The 12,496-nt window shown below is 49.0% G+C and overlaps 1 protein-coding gene across 2 annotated transcripts in view; it reads right to left on the bottom strand.

Moving 5' to 3' along the window:
- BEND3 (BEN domain containing 3) overlaps positions 1–852 on the bottom strand; it is a 48,317-nt gene extending 47,465 nt beyond the window's left edge. For both annotated transcript variants that reach the window (XM_065543649.1, XM_045391302.2), the window contains exon 1: positions 466–852. The gene's annotated coding sequence lies outside the window, so the exon portion shown is untranslated. The remainder of the gene's footprint in view (positions 1–465) is intronic.
- Positions 853–12,496: the final 11,644 nt, after the last annotated feature.

Below are 12,496 nucleotides of genomic sequence, written 5' to 3'. Positions count from 1 at the left end.
CCGAGCGCCAGCGCCAAGCTGCCGCGAGCCCGGCAGAGCCTTCCGGCCGCCCCGGCCGCTCCATCGCGGCGCCCGGCGGGGGTGCGGGGCCGGCGCGCGGCGCGAGTGGGGCGGGCGGCGGCGGCGGCGCGGACGGTTCCACCGCGCGAACCCCCCGTCCCCGCGCGGCGCGCGTGCTCCCCGGAACGCCATGGAGTCGCCGCGTTCCGAGCGGGCACAAAGGGGCGCGCAGCACAATGGGCGCGGCGAGCCCGTGGGCGCCCAGCGCCCGCTCCGGTGGCTCGGCCCGCGCGGGGGTGGGCGCTACTACCGGCAGGCGCGCTTCGAGCAGCCCCCCTCCGCGTCCCCTCCCCTGCTCCCGCCCCCACCCCGGCATGGATGTTGCAGCCACTCTCCCGGCTGCTCGCCCCGGAGCCGCCAACGCTGCCGCCGCCGCGCGGCCGGCTTGATCCGCCCCGCACTTACCTGGGACGCGAGTTCTGTACTTTGCCGGGCGGGCCCGCGCCGAGTTTGGGCGCCACGTGGGGGGAGGGCGCGGGGCCGGGGAGTGGGGGCCGCGCGCGGAGGGCCTGGCCGGGGCGGCCCGGGGAGGCGCTGGGGGCGGCGGGCGGGCGAGCGCCGTGTATTTTCCCCTCTCTTTGTGTGTGTCCGTGCGCTGCGCTCTCGCGTGACGTGACGGGACTCCGTGTGTCATTTCCGCACAAGGACACAGGAGCCCCCGCTGCAGTGGAACCACAACCCCTCCGCCCCCACCCCCGGCCCGCCCCTCCCCCTCAGCGGGGCACACGCGGGACCGGCGGCGGCGGCGCTCGGTCGTGAACGGCCGCGGCGGGGAGCTCGGGCGCGCACTCCGGGGACCCAGGCGGCCAGGCGAGCTCGGCGGGCGCAGTCGCTCCACGTGGGCCCACGCTGGCTGCCCGGGGCGGGGGCGGGGGCGGCGGCCGGGCACCCACGGCGCGGCGGGCGGGCGCCGCGAACGATGTCCCTTGTACCCCCTATGTCCTCCCACCGCGAGTCCGTCCTCGGAAACGTGGTTTCTCAGACCCGAGAGTTTGGCCCCAAACGCCTCTTTTTCTACTTTTTTGCCCCTTGCGGGACGGCGACTGTGCGGAGCTTCTCCCGCCTCGCGCCCACGCCTCTCCCGCATTTTTGGCTTTTGGGCCGCAGCCCAGGCCCCCGAAGCCGGTCTTCCCGCGCCGCGACCGGCACAAAGACCTTGGGGTGCGAGGGCCTGGGTGGCTTCTGCGGCCCCGCGGGGCGGCATGGAGTCCGGCGGGACGCGGGAGAGCGACCCTGGCGCTGGGAAAAGCTGGCTCTGGCCACTCCCCCTGCACGGTGGCCGCCCTCTGTTGTGAGCCTGGGAGCTAAAATCTTGCCTGCTACTTGCAACCCGAAGTTCTGGGGGGTGAGGCTGCGGAGCGAGAGCTTCGGAAGCGCCCGCGCTCACAGACACACACCCCACAAACACAAACCCACGGGCTGTCTGCGCCGAGCGCCTAAAATAGAAAAACACGAGTCACCAACTCAATAAAGGCTCATTCTGTCTACTCCTAACTCTTGGACTGTAGATTCCCAGTTGATAAAATATGAAATCTACCCTTCGGGTATTTTCTCAAGTCTCAGTGGCTGGGTGGGGGGAGGGGGAGGTGTTGGGTGAGAGTCAGGGAAGCCCAATTCAACAGTTTAGCCACGTTTGTATTTTAGGCAAACAATGAGGATGTAAATTTAAGAAAAATCCTTTAATTTGCCGATCAAAGAAAGTATAAAAAGAAAAATGCAAATGATCCCATCTGCTGCTCACAGCTGACTGGTTGCAAGGGAGGACCATGTGGCACGGCCCTGCGCGGGCAGTGAATAGGTAGAATAGATTTTTTAAAGAAGGCATATGTTGGCTCCTTGCTGCCCAGTCGCGGCGAGGGTTTGAATTAACGTATAGTTTGGGATTACCGTACCCTCCTCCTGACCACTCCAATTGGGAATTTAGTAATTATGCAAGTTCCTCCCCTTCGGGCTTGAAATCAAAAGGCACAGGGTTAAGTTTGAGGAACTACGTGGAACATTCTCGAGTTGTATTTGGATTGCTGGTTTAGAGAAGTCAGTACTAATTGCTATGCAAAATTAAGCCAGCAGTCTGAAAAACCAAGCCCTGCATCCAGGGGGTGCTTTTATAGAAGAATCTATACGTGCTCAGTGTCATTCAAAACAGGATGATGAAAAGAATGGGGCCGAGATAGCAGCCCTTCAAATTCAAAAGACTTAGGTCGCCCTATCTACATTTAAAATAGGGCGGAGGGAGGCAGGGAGGAGGACCGCTTAGGGGAGAATGGTTAATTTATACATTCTCAGAAGACTGAGGGGAGGCACTTCGATTTCTGCAGGGAACTTGACTTTTACACTTGCACATTAAATAACACGTACGGCACAGTACATCGCTTGACTTAGTTAACAGATACACCAGTTTTATTCTCACCTTCAATTTAATGTGACAGTTATAATTAGAATTTTTAAAGTAGAAGTTGCATTTCATTAGTTCTGTTTTCTAGGATTTCCCAGTAGAAGAGTTAGGAATAGTTAAGTAGCACTTAAGCACATTTTGCATTTAAACCACTTTGCTGTGGTGCTTTAAGAATGTAAAACGACCTTGTTAAATTTTTGGAAAGAGGACTAGATGAAATGTATGTAGTGAGGGGATATATATTTAACCAATCTTTCACAGTAACTCAGGTTTTTAAGTTTTTAAGGAGAAATTAAATAAAACAATAGAAATTAACATTTCTCTGTTCATATTGCTTGAAACAAAAGATTTCTGTCAAATACAATAATTGTACTCATGCAGTTGACTTTTCAAAACAACTTTCAGGAAACTCAGACTGACCTTGAATATTATTGTGAAAGTATGTATCTTATATTTGCATAAATGGATCTATCTACTTAACAAAGTAAGTGGCTTGTTTCAAATAAGTTATTAATAGAAATAGAAGTCATTGCTATCCAAGAAAGGAAATCACCTACCTTCAAATGGTTTTCTATGTGGTTTTCTTTTTTATATGGAGAAGGAAAATAATGCATAAAGGTGAAAAGTGTATTGGAATAGTTGTATATAATTTTGGAAACTTCGAGACATAATAGTTCTGAAAGTGCAGTAACAGTTCATGGTTCATACGGATGTGTGTATAAAAACCCTGAAAAATAACAACCTGCTTTTTAGAGGTCTGCTCAATTTGAAATTGCTTAATAAAAAATGCATTTTTCAAGATTTCAAATTAGAGCTGCTGCCATTGATCTAGTCAACTCATTTTCAATTGTACCTGAGTAAAATGTAGCAGGGGGAAAATTGGCTACTTGACCATATAAAACACTAAGACACTAAATGTAAAAACTCAAATGGAAAATTGCATGGCGTTTAATGAAGATTGGGCTATAAAACGTAAATATATATAATTAAGAGTGGCAGACAGACAGACATTAGGTTTCAGATATCTTAACTGTTACTCTAAAGGCTTTTGATTGCAAAAATATATTTATAGTTGCCAAGACAATATTTAGTAGAACTTTTTTTATAAAGACTTAAAACAACGCAACAGATTTCACTGTTACTTGTGAGACATTTCCACTTTATTTCTTGCCTGCTGGATGTATAATTTTGCCAAGTCTTCAACTTCAAACAGAAGAGTAGCTGGCAGATCCAGATTCTGTGAATACTCACAACAGAAAAGTAAGAGGGTGACAAAAAGAGGGGCATGAAAGGTTGTACTAACTTTATTAAATAGGACCTACAGAAAGACATGCCTCAATGGTTAACCCCTGTGTGCTGAAAAAAACAACTATCTTTTTTTTTTTTTTTTTTTTTTTTTTTGAGGCGGAGTCTCGCTCTGTCGCCCAGGCTGGAGTGCAATGGTGTGATCTCGTCTCTCTGCAACCTCCGACTTCCTGGTTCAAGGGATTCTCCTGCCTCAGCCTCCCGAGTAGCTGGGATTACAGGCACGAGCCACCATGCCCAGCTAATTTTTGTATTTTTAGTACAGACGGGGTTTCACCATGTTGGCCAGGATGGTCTTGATCTCCTGACCTTGTGATACAACCGCCTCGGCCTCCCAAAGTGCTGGGATTATAGGCATGAGCCACCACGCCCGGCCAACAACTATCTTTATTGGAATCTGGAGCAGGTAAGTGGCACACCATGACCCAACATGAAAAAAATGAGGTTTCGAATGAAAAGTTACAGATAATTTGTGCTGGACATTTTCCTTATGTGTAGAAGAACTATTTAATAATTTATAGCAGCTTGAGATTGTAAACACACAATACAGCCATCAGGATCTGATTTTTGTTGAATATCTGGTTTGCACAATAGGATTCTGCAAAAAGAAACATGAGGGAGAGTGAAAACTGCTGCAGTCCCACTCTCAATTTCAAGCCCTTGAGAAAACAAATGGCAATCTGAACTGTAGCTCATTCTGAGCCCACGCTGCTGGCTGGAGGCACTGTAGCCACTAGGGCCCCCGCACCCAGAGGGGTGCCCAAGGGCCTGCACTTAGGCCTTCCCCAACTGATCACACAGCTGCAGGGACAGGCAGGAAGCAGGGAGCAAGTGTTGGCTGGCTTCCCAGCCAATCAGAGCTCATTAAAAATGAAGAAAAAGGAGACACATACTGCTCTTGCAATTGACCGATGTTTTAAAAATTACTGTATGCTGTGGAGTGTGGTGGCTCAAGCCTGTAATCCCAATACTTTGGGAGTCCCAGGCAAGAGGACTACTTGAGCACGGGAGTTTGAGACCAGCCTGGTCAACATAATGCGACCCTGTCTCTACAAAAAATCAAAAAATGGCCAGGCGCAGTGGCTCACACCTGTAACCCCAGCACTTTGGGAGGCCGAGACAGGTGGATCACCTGAGGTCAGGGGTTCAAGACCAGCCTGGCCAACACGGTGAAACCCCATCTCTACTAAAAATAGAAAAATTAGCCGGGCAGGGTGGTAGGCGCCTGTAAACCCAGCTACTTAGGAGGCTGAGGCAGGCAATTCTCTTGAACCTGGGAGGTAGAGGTTGCAGTGAGCCGAGATCGCACTACTGCACTCCAGCCTGGGCGACCAGAGCAAGACTCCGTCTCAAAAAAAAAAAAAAACAATCAAAAAATTAGGTGTGGTGGCACATGCCTATACTCCTAGCTACTCGGGAGGCTGAGAAGGGAGGATTGCTTGAGCCCAGGAGTTTGAGGCTGCAGTGAGCCATGATAGAACCCCTGCACTCCAGCCTGGATGACAGAGAAAGACCCTATCTCAGAAAAACAAAACAAAGACTCTAAATGATAGGATATATGTTAAGATTAGTCTTATTTGGGCCGGGCATGGTGGCTCACACCTGTATTCCCAGCACTTTGGGAGGCCGAGGCGGGCAGATCATCTGAGGTTGGGAGTTCGAGAGCAGCCTGACCAATATGGAAAAACCCCATCTCTACTGAAAATACAAAATTAGCCAGGCATGGTGGCACATGCCTGTAATCCCAGCTACTCGGGAGGCTGAGGCAGGAGAATAGCTTGAACCCGAGAGGCGGAGGTTGCAGTGAGCCAAGATCGTGCCATTGAACTCCAGCTTGGGCAGCAAGAGCGAAACTCCATCTCAAAAAAAAAAAAAAAAAAAAATGTCTACAGAGACAAGTATGTTCATTGCAGGATCATTTGTGATAGCAAAGAAATCGGAGAGAACTTGGAAAATAGTTAAAAATACCTTTCATGATATACTATGTAAGCTTTTTTAAAAAAATACAGGGTCGGCCGGGCGCGGTGGCTCAAGCCTGTAATCCCAGCACTTTGGGAGGCCGAGACGGGTGGATCACAAGGTCAGGAGATTGAGACCATCCTGGCTAACGCAGTGAAACCCCGTCTCTACTAAAAATAACAAAAAATTAGCCGGGCGAGGTGGCAGGCGCCTGTAGTCCCAGCTACTTGGGAGGCTGAGGCAGGAGAATGGCGTGAACCCGGGAGGCAGAGCCTGCAGTGAGCCGAGATCGCGCCACTGCACTCCAGCCTGGGCGACAGAGCGAGACTCTGTCTCAAAAAAAAAAAAAAAAAAAAAATACAGGGTCTCACTCTATCACCCAGGCTAGTGTGCAGTGGTGTGATCATGGCTCACTGCAGCCTCAAACTCCAGAGCTCAAGCCATCTTCCCACCTCACCCTCTCAAGTAGCTGAGACTACAAGGCCTAAACCACCATGCCGGACTCTTTTTTTTTTTTTTTTCTTTTTGTAGAGACAGGGTCTTGCTGTATTGCCCAGGCTGGTCTCAAATCCTGGGCTCAAGTGATCCTCCTTGCCTTGGCCTCTCACAGTGCTGGGATTACAGGTGTGAGCCATCATGCATGGCCTGTAAACTTTAGAAAGAGGAGAGGGAGGTGCTCTTTTTTATGGATATGGAAGAATGTTAATGACATGTTGAGTAAAAGAAGAAAATAACAGATTTTTTTTTTTTTTTTTTGAGACGGAGTCTCGCTCTGTCGCCAGGCTGGAGTGCAGTGGCGCCATCTCGGCTCACTGCAACCTCTGCCTCCTGGATTCAAGCGATTCTCCTGCCTCAACTTCCCAAGTAGCTGGAACTACAGGCACATGCTACCAAGCCCAGCTAATTTTTGTATTTTTAATAGAGACGGGTTTTTACCATTTTGGCCAGAGTGGTCTCGATCTCTTGACCTCGTGATCTGCCCACCTCGGCCTCCCAACGTGCTGGAATTACAGGTGAACCACCATGCCCGGCCAACAGATTTATGTATAGTGTAATCTCATTTTTGTCAAGAAGAAAATCATGTCTGTATCTGGGTTGTGAATAGAAAAGGTCTGGGAGGCCGGGCGTGGTGGCTCAAGCCTGTAATCCCAGTACTTTGGGAGGCCAAGGCAGAGGGATCACTTGAGCTCAGGAGTTCCAGACCAGCCTGAGCAACATAGTGAGACCCTGTGTCAAAAAGAAAAAAAAATGTTCTGGGAAATACAGAGGTAATAGAGGTGACCCCTGAGGTATATCAGATAGAGACAAGAGAGGGACTTTTTCACATTATACATATGTGTGATGTTTGAGCACCTATGCTTTCGCAGCCCTTTCCCCTCATGCAGACTAAAAACAGTCATTACCATGGCCTAAAGAGAAGTCCCCCTAGAGGAGCTAAGTTATGCTTAGCTGGTGTGAGAGCCTAGACTCACACACGTTGCCAATCCCTCACTTTCTCTACATCTTTTTATGGCTTAAAAAAAAGGGAAGAGAAGAAATCCTGGTAAAAATGACCCCAAAGTAAATATGGCATTTGGTTACAGAATCCAAAGCCTCTTTTTTTCAAGTTGCTGAACTGTCAACATGGTATTTTAAGAGGTCGCTATGAATATATGTAGGCATTTCCCTCTAATCATTGCACATGAGGGCCTGAGAAATAGCAGGTGTCAACTGTCTGGATCTACCGCTAAGGAAACTAGGGCAAAAAGAAAGGGTGGCTTACTCAAGGCTATTGGGCTTTAGAATTGTTTTTGGGTTCCACTTTCTAAATTATTACTACCAAAGGTCAAATAGGCAAAAAAAAAAAAAAAAAATCAGAAACCATCAAGGGTTGAAATCCACAAGGTCTGTGCTTCACAGAATTGTATTCATTTAAATTATCAGGCCCTGCCCTCAACCTCACCCTTTAGTCCTTAGGCTGCTTAAGTCCCTTTCTCAAGAGGCCACATGGGTCCCAAGCCTGGGATGGAGGCCCCTGTGTTGCACCCCCATGGCAGCTTGCTCTGTCCGTGGAGACTTTTATGAACTGAGTTGGTTCCCCTCCAAATTCGTATGTTGAAGTCCTAACCCTGAGTACACTTTGGAATGAGAATATGTGAAGATAAGACCCTTAGCAGGTAACTGAGGTTAATTGAAGTCAAGGGTGGGGCCTTAATCTGATAGGGCTGGCATCCTTATAAGAAGAGGAAGAGGCCTGGCGCAGTAGCTCACGCCTGTAATCCCACTTCTGGCAGCTGAGGAAGTCGGCACATCACTTAGGTCAGGAATTTGAGACCAGCCCTCACAACATGGCAAAACCCCATCTCTACTAAAAATACAAAAATTAGCTGGGCATGGTGGTGGGTGCCTGTAATCCCAACTACTTGGGAGGCTGAGGCAGGAGAATCACTTGAACCTGGGAGGAGGTTGCGGCGAGCCAAGATAGCGCCACTGCACCCCAGTTTGGGCGACAGACTTCATCTAAAAAAAAAAAAAAAAAAAAAGAGGCCGGGCGAGGTGGCTCACACCTGTAATCCCAGCACTTTGGGAGGCGGAGGCAGGTGATCACCTGAGGTCAGGAGTTCGAGACCAGCCTGGCCAACATGGTGAAACCCCATCTCTACTAAAAATACAAAAAATTCGCTGGGCGTGGTGGTGCGTGCCTGTAGTCCCAGCTACTCAGGAGGCTGAGATACACGAGAATCGCTTGAACCCAGGAGGCAGAGGTTGCAGTGAGCAGAGATCATGCCACTGCACTCCACCCTGGGTAACAGAGTGAGACTGTGTCTCAAAAATAAAGGAAGCAAGACTAGAGACTAGGAGTGCGTGTGCACAGAGGAAAGGCCGTGTGAGGACACAACGAGAAGGCGGCCACCTGCAAGCCAAGGAGAGAGGCCTCAGGAGAGACCAAACCTGTCAGCACCTTGAACTTCCAGCCTCCAGAACTGTGAGAAAAATTCACATTACCTAGGAAGCTGACTCAGAAAGAAAAAATTCGATTGTCTGAGCCACCCAGTTGTATTTTATAACAGCCCAAGCAGACTACTAGAGACCCTACTCACAAGCAGCTGTAATTGCCTTTTTCTTTGTCTATTTCCCTAGCTAGAATGTAAACTCCTGGAGGGCAGGATCGTGTCTGATCACTATACCTCCAAGTGCCTAGCACTGTGCCTGGGACATAGTCAACTCTCAACAAATACTTGCTGAAAGAATACCTGAGTTGTTAGACACCAATGTTCCATTCCCTTTCCTTTTTGTATAGATAAAAAAACTAAAGGGTTAAAGGTTGAGAGCAAAACCATCCCTAAATGAATGGTGCCTTCTGGAATTGTCCCTGCATCACACATACTGTTATAAGGGAATGATCCAAAGGCAGGCAGCTAATTCATGGCAGGCCCACACTACACTCACTCTGCAGTAATAATAATAATAAGAATATCACATAGCCATAAAGTTCTCTTTAGCCTTCCTCTTTCCACAGTTGCCTTGGTCTTCTTGGGCTGCCCTAACAAAATACCATAGGCTGGATGGACTGAGCAAGAGAAATTTATTTTCTCACAGTTCTGGAGTCCAAGATCAGGGTGCCAGCATGGTCTGTTTCTAGTGAGGGCTGTTTTCCTGGTTTGCAAATGGTGGCCTTCTTGCTCTGATCTTCCCCACTCTAGCATCCCTGGGGGCAGGAGCAGGCTACTCTGTTATCTCTTCTTATGAAGGGCTTTAATCCCATCATGAGAGCCCTATCCTTATAATCTCATCGAATCCTAATTACCGCCCAAAGCTGTAACTCCAAATACCATCACACTGGAGAATAGGGGGAACATATGAAGGACACAATCATTTAGTCCGTAAAAATAATGTTTTCAAATTTTGGTTTCCTGTTTGCCCTTGATGACAGGCCTGAGAGAGGTGGAACAGGTCCACCCCATTTTTACACAGATGACAACAATAAATGTCCAGAGAGATTACATGGTTTGTAATTCATTCCTTCATTTAACACATAATTATTGAAGGCTTAATATGTGCCAGGCACTGCAGGATTCTGCCTTCCCTTTTGTTTAGGTTTTTTTTTTTTTTTTGAGACGGAGTCTCGCTCTGTTGCACAGGCTGGAGTGTGGTAGCACGATCTCGGTTCACTGCAACCTGGCCTGCCGGGTTCAAGCAATTCTCCTGCATCAACCTCCTGAGTAGCTGGGACTACAGCTGTGCGCCACTGTGCCTGGCTAATTTTTGTATTTTTAGTAGAGACGGGGGTTTCATCATGTTGGCCAGACTGGTTTCGTTGTTTTTGTTTGTTTGTTTGTTTGTTTGAGATGGAGTCCTGCTCTGTCACCCAGGCTGGAGTGCAGTGGCGCCATCTCAGCTCACTGCAAGCTCCGCCTCCTGGGTTCATGGCACTCTCCTGCCTCAGCCCCCAGAGTGGCTGGGACTACAGGACATGCCTGGCTAATTTTTTGTATTTTTAGTAGAAACGGGGTTTCACCGTGTTAGCCAGGATGGTCTTGATCTCCTGACCTTGTGATCCGCCCGCCACCGTCTCCCAAAGTGCTGGGATTATAGGCATGAGCCACTGTGACCAGCCTGGCCAGACTGGTTTCAAACTCCTGACCTCATGATCTGCCCGCCTTGGCCTCCCAAAGTGCTGGGATTACAGGCATGAGCCACTGCACCCGGCCTCTGCCTTCCTTTTTTTTCCCCCTAAAGAAAGTGACTACCAGCTGGGCACAGTGGCTCATACCTGTAATCCCAGCACTTTGGGAAGCCGAGGTGGGCAGATCACCTGATGTCAGGAGTTCGAGACCAGCCTGGACAACATGGTGAAACCCCATCTCTACTAAAAATACAAAAATTCGGCCGGGTGCGGTGGCTTACACCTGTAATTCCAGCACTTTGGGAGGCCGAGGTGTGCGGATCACGAGATCAGGAGATCAACACCATCCTGGCTACCATGGTGAAACCCTGTCTCTACTAAAATTAAATACAAAAAATTAGCCAGGCGTGGTGGCAGGTGCCTCTAGTCCCAGCTACTCGGGAGGCTGAGGCAGGAGAATGGCTTGAACCCAGGAGGCAGAGCTTGCAGTGAGCTGAGATGGTGCCACTGCACTCCAGCCTGGGTGACAGAGCGAGACTCCGTCTCAAAAAAAAAAAAAAAATTAGCCAGGCATAGTGGTGGGCAACTGTAATCGCAGCTATTCGGGAGGCTGAGGCAGGAGATTCGCTTGTACCCAGGAGGCGGAGCTTGCAGTGAGCCCAGACCATGCTGCTGCACTCCAGCCTAGGCGACAGAGCGAGACTATGCCTCAAAAAAAAAAAAAAAAAAAAAAGAGAATGTGACTACAACCTGGACAACATGGCGAAACATCGTCTCTACAAAAAATACAGGAATTAGCTGGGTGTGGTGGCCTGAGCCTGTAGTCCCAGCTACTCAGGAGGCTGAGGTAGGAGAATCAGTTGAGTCTGGGAGGTTGATGCTGCAGTGAGCTGTGATTGTGCCACTGCACTCCAGGCCGGGCAACAGAGCGAGACTGTCTCAGAAGAAAACAAGAATGTGACTAATGTAACTTTGCTGCTCCTTGTGGACTTGGCCATTTGCATTCATTTTTTCCTCCCTCTAGCTCTGTTGTCCTGCAGACAGCAGGCGGTGGCAAATGCTGTTGCACTTGTTAGCCGTGCAGTGCAGGAGGTATGAAGTCACACAGATGCGGATTTGAATCCAGGCTCCAGCATGTACTAAGTAGGTGACCTTAGGATAAACTACTTAAGCTTTTAGTTTCCATTTCCTTATTCACACCATGGGGCAACCCCACCCTACAGGGTAGTTTTATACGAGGCACTTCTGGTTAGTACTGGTACAGTGGCTGGCATAAGGTTAGTTCAATAAAGGGTAGTTGTTATTTATATTGGTCATGAATGAGGCAAGTGAAATGTTGAAATAATTAGCCCAGACACATTAAAAGAATTTTGATTATTTTTTTCTATTCATACAAAACAATACCAAAAATCAACCCAAAACTATGCTTCTAGTTTAGCAGCAAAAGCACAAAGGTTCACATGAGCAGCCCCAATGCTTTCCGGAAGACACCTGTAGAGGACCACTTGACATTCACACTCCAACTGAAAAGTGACACAAACACCGCTCTATAATTCTGAAACATGTCTAGAGTGTGATGGTCCCTAAGCCACATTCTCCGCACCCCCCACCCTGCCCCTTAAGGAAAGGCACGATGAGTCCCATCCTTCTCTAGGACAGGTTCTAGTAGCCTGCATCACATGTGCACGTTGGTGGCCCTAGATCCCTGGGCTAAACAACCAGGTCAGTGGAAAGCAGAGGCAGTGTGTGCAAGTCTCGGTTCATAGATCTGTGTGTATGAAATAGCTATTTTTATAATTTACTTGCTATTTTGAGTCCTATCCTTTTGGAGTCCTCCCCAACCCCAGGGACTTCCAGGGGCCTCTGCCCTCCGGGCATCTGTCCACTGGGGTTCTTGCAGAGCCATCCATCACTGGCTCACCATGCCCTGCAGGCAGCAGCTCTGCCATGCCCAACCAGGGACAAGGTCATCTCTTTGCAAGGCTGCCTAGAGCAGGGATATGTGATGCAAATGCCTGCAGGGAGCAGGCAAGGAGAGCTCGTAAGTGAACCACACAGTTTGCCTCCTAAATACGTAAGAACACTCTTCACCTTTAGAAAGAAATACGCTAGCTCCATGTTTCCTTCAACGTGAGCCATCTTTAGTCTCTCTTTTGTTTCCCCATTTATGG

This window comes from Macaca fascicularis, chromosome 4 (genome assembly GCF_037993035.2).
Source record: "Macaca fascicularis isolate 582-1 chromosome 4, T2T-MFA8v1.1".
Lineage (NCBI taxonomy): Eukaryota > Metazoa > Chordata > Mammalia > Primates > Cercopithecidae > Macaca > Macaca fascicularis.
Note: the sequence above shows the minus strand (reverse complement) of the source record. Positions and strands in the feature narration are given on the sequence as shown.